Below are 11,509 nucleotides of genomic sequence, written 5' to 3' on the forward strand. Positions count from 1 at the left end.
AAGCAGCTCCTTTGGTAGAAAATTAGCTAGTTTGTTGCGCTAGCTGTTGTGGTCACGTGAGGACTGAGAGGAAAGTCGAGACTTCACTGATTTGTCTGCTTAGGGACGATGCAAAAAGTCTTAAACTTGGTGCAATCATAAAAATGAAAAACATACCTGAGATAAATTTGGCTGGTCTTCACTTGAAGGCTCTTTGGGCAGCTCTGCCCCACTTTAGCTGCTATTTTTAGATTGCTACTTGGAGGTCTTGTGGACTTGTGCATCCCTGATGCGTGCAGTATCACGTCCACTATGTCATGGTGGCCTTTCAGCAAGGATTTAAATCAGGTGAGCATGGTGGATAATAAGAAAAGGTTATGTTGGCGTGGCCATCAAGCAAACATGGTTGAAATGACAATTTTATTTCAGTCAAAATTGATCTAAAACAAAACCAGAACCACAGAAATTGATTGACAGCTTATTTGGTTAATGAACGGTGCTGCACCGACAGCCATGTAGTAGCCAGCAGTATTATTGGACCTCCTGTTATAATTATTAACAACATATCTATGATACTTATTCTTATCTATCAGTTAATTATGTCTCATTTATTGCCTGGTGAACTTACTACCATCTAATATCAGCATTACCAATGGTGTGAGTGAAGTAGCATACAGATTATTTATCTTATTGGTTAAAAAGACTGACTGTGGGTGGCCAAATTTACATTTTTCTTCTCTCCATTTGTTGTTTTGTTGATTTAATTATCTTCTAAGAAATAAAAGGATACAATAAAACCGTTCTTGTACACAGATGTCATCTTGCTAAAAATCCAAACAAATGTGTTGAGTTCACTTTTAACAAGACTAAACTTTGAAAAAAGGGCGGTCAGCTGATAGTTGAACAACGTCTTGCGCTGTGATGACGTCGCAGTGTGCCTTACAGATGAAGTTGCTTCTACTGAATTTTTACTGAATGACAGCAACACTCTGCACTGACAGTCTGACTGTGGGAGATGAATTCACAGTGCACAGCTGTTCTCCTGGTTATACTCTTGACCTGATGCTCCATCTAAAGCCCAAAACTCCTGTTTGGGCTCTGGATGATAGCCGGAGCTCATCCACCAGGGATGATTCTCAACCTGAAAGTCGAACCCATTTCACACAGAAGTCGATGTTTGCTCTCTGCTCATATTTGACGCGTGTAGCGAAACTGCAGCCGAGCACATGCGAGAGGTCAGAGCTGCGTTTCCAAGGAGAGCTCTAAAAACAGAAGCTAGGCTGGAGGTGGTCCAAACGTCCACAAAGACATAACTTTGGAGGGCCCAGGTAGTTCATTTATTTTTATTATTTTATAGTTGGAGGTGCAGGACTTTAGGATCACACCTTGTTATCATTTCCCTATAAAGTTGATAAGGCGCATTTGTGAACAAGCAGTTGCCTATTTGCACATCCAGGAGACGACAGCTGCATTTGTTCAAGGTTATAAGCTTGTGGGAATAAGTTATCAGGATCTTTAGATGCCAAGGTTCACCAGTTTGTTGCTGATATGAGCTACAGCCTGGGTTTATAAGCAACTGCTTGCAGCTTTAAATAAATTTGATGGAAACAGTCAGAGAAAACCAAAACAGAAAGCACAATGAGCTGATGGACACTAAAATGCTCTGCTGGCCTGACAGTAACATGGGGCCAGGGTGAAGATGCTCTTTTAAATATGTTAAAGGTAAGTTTAATGCAACATAAGAGTCGTGAAGCCACTTCTTTTCATATCGAGCTAAATCTTGAAAATGATGAAACTAACAGCTGTGTTTTTAGATTTTCCGAATTACACATATGAGCCCAATAGAAACAGCGCAACATCTGTTTGCTCATTTATGTGTCAGACACAAAACATCAGACATGACTGATCTCACTTTGACAAAATGTGGAAAATGATTCATATCGCCGCTGCTTTTCGGCAATCAGAATTACACTGATTGGTCCGAGGGGAAATTACATTTCAAAACAAAGTGACACATTTGTTGCTGATTGGTCCAGATGGGGACATTTTGGGTGCGAAATTACTATTACTTATTTTTACTAATATAAATTTTTCGAAAGCTGATTTTTTTAATCAGACATTATAGAATATTGATGCTTTTAATCGTTTCAGTTTATCGACTTTCAGCTGCAAACGATTTAATGCAGTTTTTTGTAACATCGTGGCACAGCGAGATATAACATTTATAAAATCCAAGGAAACAGCCTGGAAAGAATTTGACTGTCAGCACCGTGCAAGGTCGTCCTCGCTGTAAACTAACAACCGGAATTGGAGGGGATTGGATTCGGGCCCCTCAGACGCTGTCAGGAGAATTCGGGGTTTGTTGGCTCTGCTGCAACCAGCCGTCAACAAGGGCACATGCATGCTTACGTTTTGCCACTGCACATTTGTAGGCGAGCAGGAGCATTTTCATTCCCTCTCTCTTCTTGTCCACATTTTTCACTAGGAGCATATAGTGTTCACACCTTTCTATTAATGGACCGCTTCCTGACTTGCAGCCTTGTTAGTCCTGAAGCCACAAACACTTATTCCTCACTTGTATTTGGCTACAATGTAATTTCTGCTGCTACGACCGCATAATGTAACTACAATGACCTTTTTGATTGACAAGCAATTTTAAAATCTGGTGATTTGTATGTGTGCTGTAACATTACGGAGTCTAACTAACTCTACCCAGATGCACTATAGTCTTGGTAGAAGTGACACTTAAAAAGTAAAACAACGAATCTGTAACAAGTTACTTCAACATCTGACATAGCTGTATTATTTTAACAAGTGAATGCTCTCATTTCCCCTTGTCTATCAGTAAGCTTGAATGGATAGTGGCCAAGAGGGGGATGGGTTGATGGATAGATGGAGAGCTGGGGGGGGGTTTGCACACAGAGCTCTCCACCTCTTGCCCTCCTCTGCTGTCATCTGTTGCCCCACAGCAGGCCAGAGGTTGTTGGCGTTTTGCTCACTTGTAATCCGTCTCACTGTCTGGCTGCCGGCTCTCGGGTCACCTGCCACTCAATTTGACATGAATCAGCATTGACGCCAGCAGATTTAAGCTATTTCTCTCAGCCTGTAAACACAGCCTGGGTTCATGGGCCTCAAGCAAAGTTTGAAAATAATAAATAAAACACCCTTCACCACCTATCCAAAAACTACTGAATGTTGTCTAATGACCCATAAGAGCATGAGAGAGCATGCATAAGAATATGGTTAGACATGTTTTTTTTTCTTTCTGTCATTTAACTCGAATTAAATATGATGTGACAATCAGGTTGTGTTAATGTGACGTGACGTGCTGCTGCAACTCACTTTTCCTGGCCCAGATTAGGGCACAGTTTTAGACTGAGAAAACACATTGTTGTAGCAGTAAATCTCCCATCAACCTGACACGCTGCGGTTTGATAATGTATGGCAGATTTCTTCAAAATGAAATGTTTTTAGTGAGTTTCTTTTGAGATACTGAGTCAGATGTAAAGCACATGCTAATGCTTCTCTGATTTTAGTTTTTTAAAACAATGGAGATTACGGCCATGAAATTAAATGATCCTGTAAACAAATAACACAATAAATGAATAAAATAATAAACAAATAAACAGTCTACGACGAGTTTTTTCTTAATAAGCATTTGTGAAGTTTCCAGAAAATGGTCCGAAAGAGAGAAATTACCTAGTGACCGGCAGTTCTTTGGATAAAAATACCTTGTTAATGCTGGTCAGAGGAGGAAAATAAAGAGACTTCTGCACAGAGACTTATGGGTTCTTCCGGCAGGATAATGTGCCGTGCCATAAATCTCAAATCATCTCAAGCTGTTTTTTTAACATGACAATGAGATCAGTGTAGTCAAATAAATCGCAGCCAGTAGATTTTAATCCAGTCGAACACCTTTGGGATGTGGTGGAACAGGAGAGTCATATCATGGATGTGCAGCCAACCAATTTGCAGCAACTGTGTGACACTCCTAGTCAATACAGACACCTTGTTGAATCTATGACCTGAAGAAATAAGGCAGCTCTGAAGGCAAAGCGCGGTCCAACACAGGTGCACCTAATTAAGCGGTGGTGAGTGTATATATGACCATGATAGTAGCTACATTTATGACATTTATGCTCGTCTAAAACATTATAATGTAGTATAATCTATTGATATAACTTAAGTCTTACTATTCTAACACTAATAAAACAAGTCAGTTTGACTTTATTGATCTGTAAATAGTTCAGTGATTTTTGTGGATGATTATTGTTTAGATCAACGGTCCCCAACCATTTAGCACTGGGCTGTCAGAGTTGAGACTCGGGTGTGAAATTTATGGTTTTCAGGGTTTTTATAGTTATTTTTTATTGTTAGCTCGGTTTCCCTGAGTCTTTTCCCACGCGTTATGAACAGTGTTGGGCAAGTTACTTTGAAAAAGTAATTAGTTATAGTTACTAGTTACTTCTTCAAAAAAGTAACTGAGTTACAATATTCTAAAAGTAATTAATTACTTGAAAAGTAACTATTGCGTTACTTTAAAAAACGTTTAACCCTCTGGGTTCCAGAGTATAATTGGCCATTTTTAACTACTTTTGATTTTCCCTCCACATTTCACCTTTAAAAACAGTTTATTTGCCTTGTTTGGTATCATCCTTTTCAGCACAACCTCACGTGTCTCAATTTACAGTTATGTTTTCATTTTGACATACTGTATTAACACAATTGATCTAAAATCAGACAAAAAACATAAACTCAGAGTAGAAAAAGTTATATTTTTTATCGTAACAACCACAAACATGTTTAATGAATCATATTTCATAACTTTAAATGCAAATATAAATTGTCAATTTTAAAATCCTATGCACAAGTTTTGCAAACAGCAAATTTATTTGCATCCATTTACCTTGATGTTTTAAATAACCATTTCAAACTATTTACAGAACAATCAGCTGTTCTGCATTCAATAAGACACACAAATTATTTGTGCCACTCCAAATATTTCTGTCCACTATAAAGGAGAACATCACAGCCTGATACCTGCAGATCTGACAGCAGCAGGTTTCTACCTGGAGACAGCAGTCGCCTCATTGTTCTGACACACAACACAAAACTATCCACAACACTACACACTAACTACACAAGACAACACATTAACTACACACTCCAAACACGTTAAACGTCACAAATCTCTCACATCTCAAAACTCGCTCTCTCTCTTTTTCTGCTGTCTTTCTCTCTCTCTCTTGCCGTCACTCCTAAAACTTCCCCTGTTTTTTTGTTTGTTTGTTTGTGTGTTTTTGCTCATAAGCAGAGAGTGCTTGCTAGCGCTGTCCCTAGACAGTAAACATGACGAAACTATTGAGGAAAAACGCCGCGTATATATTGTTTATCATGACTCTGGTTTTACGTTGCCTATCAACACAATTTATAAACTGGTATATATCACCTTGTTGCTTCGTCTTTAAGTGGCCATGTGATTGGCTTACCACGCCTACTTTATTCTTCCTCAGTCAAACAGCAGCACTCATGTGATTGTTTTGCCCCCTTCGCTCCAGGTGTTGTGCTAGAAAGTGATTGTGATTACCGTCCGCGGGAGCGCGCGCAGCTGCTTAAAGCTGTAGCGTCCAGATTACTTACGTAGTCAGCTACTTCCGTGCAACTGATATAAGATGCTGTAAGCTGAAGACAGCTTCAACCATCTGTTTGTTGAAAAACAGTAACGGACCGCATTTTCTTGTTAGTAACTGTAACGGCGTTATAACGATAGGAATAGTAATTAGTTAGATTACTTGTTACTGAAAAAAGTAACGCCGTTATTCCCATCACTGGTTATGAATAAATCTTTTTTTGGTATCAGTACTGGTTTTATTTTGTTGTATTTATCCGTGACACCTTATAGGCTGGTCCGTGAAAATATTGTTGGACAGAAACCAGTCTGTGGTGCAAAAGAGGTTGGGGACCGCTGGTTTAGATAACTGCTGCCTGTCTGATATAACTGACACTTTTACGGTTCACATAATACAAAATCCAGATTTCTTTCAGTCACAATGTAACATTTCTTGCAAATAGTGGGGTTGTTTTGTTTGGGACAGGTTTAGGCGCTAGGGGTCTTTCAGAAAATTGTATGTCAGCCCACCAGTGAATGTAGCTGAATGTAAACCTGACTAGCTTTAGTCAGTATTGATTTTGGCTATTTATTAAGAAAAGCTAAGGAAGTAGTAGCATGCTATTGGTTTGGTTCAAACACCCAGTTATTATTTATTTGACTTGATCATTATTACTGTTTGTTTTATGTAACCTGTCAGCAACTGGTCACTTTTTGAACAAACTTATCTGACTGGTTTTCTGTTTTTCCTTTTGTCTGCAGGTATATGATATTCTAATTGATTTTGTGTGTGTGTGTGTGTGTGTGTGTGTATTTTTGTGTGTTTTCACATGCACATTGTCAATTCATTCATTTTGCAAAAAGCCAGCTTTTCCAAGTAGTGTCAGTTAATCAAATTAGAGTTCCTATCACAGTACTCTCGTTGTAATTCGCATTATCAAAGTAAGGAATAATTGGTAGCTTGTCGTGATGCATGCTCAATAAGCAAGGTCAGGACATTAGTAGGTTGCAAAACTATGCTTTCAGAATAAATTTCCCATCGCTATATAAAAAATCGGTACTCTGCAAATTACTAACAGTGCAGTGTATTTCTAGGTATCTCTGAAATCCAATGTGGGTTTATTATTTCCTAGCTGCTGGTCTTATTATTTTTTTGTTGTTGACCTAACCAACATTCTCACACTGGTCATTGCTGTAAACCTTTTTTTTTTACTGTCTAATGTAAGAAAATCAGATTGTCAAAAATATCACGTATATGATGGAACATTGGTTGGCAGGTCACACATTGTGTGACACTTCATAGTGTTTACAAGTGAAGTGAATATTTTTGCAAGAAAAACTGTGAACGTGCAACACACTTTGTTGCTTTCACTGGCATAAAAACCACCTTAGATTTGGTTGTGGACACACAACAGTAGTGCATCAAATAAAGTATTTAAATAATCTTACTTTACATTTATTTAAACAAGTCAGCCGTTTTAAGAATATCCTCCTTTCTCTGCATTTTTGAAGTATGCAAACTAATCCCACTGCTAACTAATATCATAACAGTTTCTGAATGAATGAAGAAGACGCCTTACCAAGCGTGAATAGCATGCACTGTGATGATCAGTTGAAAACACTGCAAGATATATGTCTCAAACAGCCTGCAACATATCAAATATGCTAGAGTCATGTGTGAATAAACAGTTCTATGAAAGATCTTTTATTTTTTATGTGGAAGATGCACTGAGATTAACTTAAATCTAACAATGCAAATGTAAGAAGCAGAGATACAATGAGGTGCAGACAGACAGCTGTCACTGTAGTCCAGATTCAGACATGCACATGTGCAGTCTTAAAAACCCAGCCGCTGTGCAGACAGGGAAATCAATACAGCATTTTGTTATCTATCTCTATCTTACAACTTAAAAGAGAAGGATTATATGTCATAGAGTAAGCCCAGGCAGACTTAGGCATAGATCTATCATTGTAGAGAGTCACAGGCCTTTTCCTGTGTAAATCATGTGTCACATGGGCAGCAAGTTCATTCTCCGGCCATGGAATACATTTAGGCCTTGGACACAGTCCTCCATTTTTCACGTTTGATTGAGTGCTTCCCTCCAGTGCTGGACCCGTAAGTAGATTATTTTCCAACATGACGCTTTCATTGTTCGTTTTGTTATTGCTGCCTATATCGGATCAAACTCGTGAAAAATAGCTCGGCGAGCTAAAACAAGTGATTGATACATTTTAATTACTCCACTTCTCTTAGGAGCGCAACCGTCAGAGCTGCCGAGGTTTTAACGTGACGAACGGTTGACAGCGAGACAAGAAAGGCAAATGACACACCTGTGGCAAAGTTGTGAACAAACTAAATTTCTCCCACCTGAGCAGTCAGTCCCGCACATGTCAGAGCCTTCAGTGCAACCGCAGGAGCCCCATAAACCAAAACCTGAAACCGAGCTGAGACAGTGAATGATCGGACTTCATCGTTTACAGGACCCTCATCCTTGTGGATTTCTCCGAACCATCTCTCATCTGGAACGTAATGCTGACCGTGCGAGGTGGATAAAGTGAAAAGTAGCCACAGAAAATATGAACAGCCTTGCAGTGTAATACATCCTTTCAGGCAAAGATAAAGGACTCTGAAGAAGATGCTCTACTTGTTAAAGTCCTTGATGGAAAATGAAATCTTGATATTAAACTACAATATCAAACCAGTGATTGATTTTATATTAATGGCTCTTATACAGCAACCCATAAAGACGTAAAGAAATGGATCCCCTCCACCCCTCCTTAACCCTCCAGTGGTGGGCAAAGGAAGGTAATCTTGTGGTGTAGTTAGTCAGGTGGGAGCTGTATTCTACAGGTATTGTATATTCTCAGTTATGGGTACAAAGATAGACCAGCAGGTAGTCACTCATTCAAGACATCTATATTACATCTGCGAGATAGGGTCTTCCAGAGACAATCATTCCTACGATTCACTTCCAACACACAAGAATCATCTTATGTGATGAAAGTATGTGAGCGCTGAAATTGTCAGACAGCTCCCACTTCTGGCTTTCATCATCTCTTCCCAAAGCATTTCGATTTAATTTAAGTGTGCCGGGAAGTGCTTTCATTTTGTTTTAATGAAGTTTTAAAACTTGGCTGATCTGTAATGTAAGCTGCTGCTACGATCCAACTCTCACTTACCTATCATCTGTTCTCCGCGTGATTGCCACAGAATACAATATGATGACCTGTCAACCATTACACTGTGTGTGGGATATTCCCGAGTTCACTCAGAAGTTAATCACTAGTGCGGAGAAATAAGTCTGTCCTGGAGTTTCTTTGCTATGATGAAGAGCCATATTGGTATCGGGCTGTAAGTGCCCACCTCTTCTTTCTATTTATTAAAAATAATACCGCGTCCATGTACCTACGTTAATCAAAAGAATAAAGCGTGACCATACAGGATGATATAAACTAAAACCGTACACAGTGTTTATATTGGGACTGCACCTACGCAATTTAATGTCAACATCATGAGTGCTTTAATTCAAAGGCTTCCCTGAATGTCCTAATTATGAGCTCGCTGTGTGGGAATTTGGCTCTTCAAGTCTCGCATTGCTGAAAGTGACCCGAGATTACGTGAAACAAAGACGCGGTAAATGGCGTCATCCACACAAAGACAATGAGATGTTACGTCCAATGTCACGGCATTATGTTGGAGAATTTCAACAAAGAATTGAACCACAGACAATATCTGCTTGGAAATAGAGAAGGGTCTTAGCTGCCACATCAAAATGGAGAAAAAAAAAACGCAGCATAGCATTTGAAAGCCTAAAGGCTTAAACTAATACAAAAAGTCTAATCAGACTAGCAATCCCTGATGTTAATGAAGGTGTCACACATTGCACAAAGAAAGTTGTGCCTGGCAATCTTCCATTTTTCGGCTGCCTACACCAGTGACATTTCATCTCACATTCAAAGAGCGCTGAGGCCCCTTAATGAAATGCATAATTAACATATTCTAATTGTGCTGAGCACAGTGATGGTTTTGACAGAGCTCACTTTCCATGTCTAATTCAATGCTAATTTAATCTGTTCTTTTCCCGCCGACATGACCTTTCTTGATTGAGTTTCACCGCAAAGAATTTTTTGATGGATTGATTTATCAACCTCTCGGAATGCAACAAAAGTGCCAGTTTTAGACAGACGAGAGGGGAAAATGACGAAGACGATGGCAGGCGAAATCAGGTGACTGTGGAGGAAAACAATTTGATATTTTAAAATTAAATGAAGCCAGGCGAGCTATATGGAATTATGTCCGATGATACATTGCGGTATTAAAGCGCTCCTGCACAAAACATAGCATTTTGAATCCTGCAGGTCTAATGGCATCATTTCTCAGTCTCAAGCAGAACATTGCTTAAGCCATTCGGCTGGCGTACCTTTAACACGAGGATTAAGAGGAATCTAAAGGCGTCTTTATGACAGAGAGAGCAAAAGATACCGCCGCTATTCATGGATCTTTTTAATCTGAGTATTTACCAAAGGTTGATGCTGAGTAGGCAGCTGAGAGTATCTCGGCCCACTCGGCTGTTGAAATTCCCATTGTTTTGTAATGGGAAAAGGAAAATTATATTCAATAGAGGGAAAGACACTGACATAACATATAGGAGACTTTGCTTAGCTTGGAGCTCTGGGTCACAAATTTTAGGGAAATTGTTGTTAGCGATAATTTACTTTCGGAATACGGACGCCTTTTCCTTACAGATGTCAGATAATACATTTTTAGGCGCTATTCTAAATGGAAATGGAAACGACAGAAATTCCCTCCAACGTCTGGTTCCGTGTCCCAGTGTGAGAAAAAACCAAGGTGGTGAAATTAGGGGAGAAAGCTGGGGATGAGGAGGAATGTGGAGCTGTCAGTCAGTCAGTCAGTGGGAAGGGGGATTATGCAGAGCTCAGAGCAGTAATTGAACACCGTCGGGCCCGCCCTCATTTACATCTCAGCCTTCTGCTGGCTTTGATTGGCAGCTGTACATGAAATGCCACATCAGTTGAAAGTATGTTGTGAGCTGGCACTAACAATCCTATGGCTCCAGGGAGACCTGCCATATTGTAATTTGGTTATCAGGCATGAAGGAAATAATTCCAAGTGCCAGGAAATGTGAGGCAGAATAAATGCTTCATTGCTGCAAGTTGCCCAGGGTGACAGTTCTTATTTAATGTACAAGAGCGTCCCGTTGCCTGTAGATTTGGGGAGTAGCAAAGGGAAGGGAGATGTAAACTAGGAGGTACAGAATTCACAGGGTGTGGGTAAATCGAGCCCCACAGTGGAAAAATACAGATAATCAATAATGAAATCAATTTAAATCATTTTGGGGTAAATTCTTTTCAGATTCAAGTGGAAACACTATTCAAACTCTGTGTTTAGGCTCCTACGTGTAATTTCCAGACAAAAGGCACAAGCACAGAAGTAATGCAGATTTGTGCGTGCCGTTGCATCATTTGGTTGACATGCAGCGAAAATGGGGCCCGAACGCAGCCACTTCTCTTAAGTGGCTCGGGCCTTATTTGTTTTGATGCACTGTTTTTGCATGGGGAGTCTTTTCTCTTGAGATGGAGCTGTCACATTGTAAAAAGAAGCCCCTGATGCTGGCAGCAGCCCTCGGGCAAAATGAAAACAAGTAAGTGGCATAGATAAATCATGCCAGCCAACGTCTTGTTGATGAATCAGATAAGACCAGAGCATCTCAGGAACACTGGGCTTAATGGAGGTCCCAGTGGCAGCTGTGGGTGGGTTTATAATGACTGTTGAGTGTTTCTTTTGTTTACTTGCAATTATAACACAAATCCAGACATAGATAGATAGATAGATAGATAGATAGATAGATAGATAGATAGATAGATAGATAGATAGATAGATAGATAGATAGATAGATAGAT

The sequence above is a fragment of the Haplochromis burtoni genome, unplaced genomic scaffold (genome assembly GCF_018398535.1).
Source record: "Haplochromis burtoni strain Fernald_Lab_line unplaced genomic scaffold, NCSU_Asbu1 Contig_31, whole genome shotgun sequence".
NCBI classification, from domain to species: Eukaryota; Metazoa; Chordata; class Actinopteri; order Cichliformes; family Cichlidae; genus Haplochromis; species Haplochromis burtoni.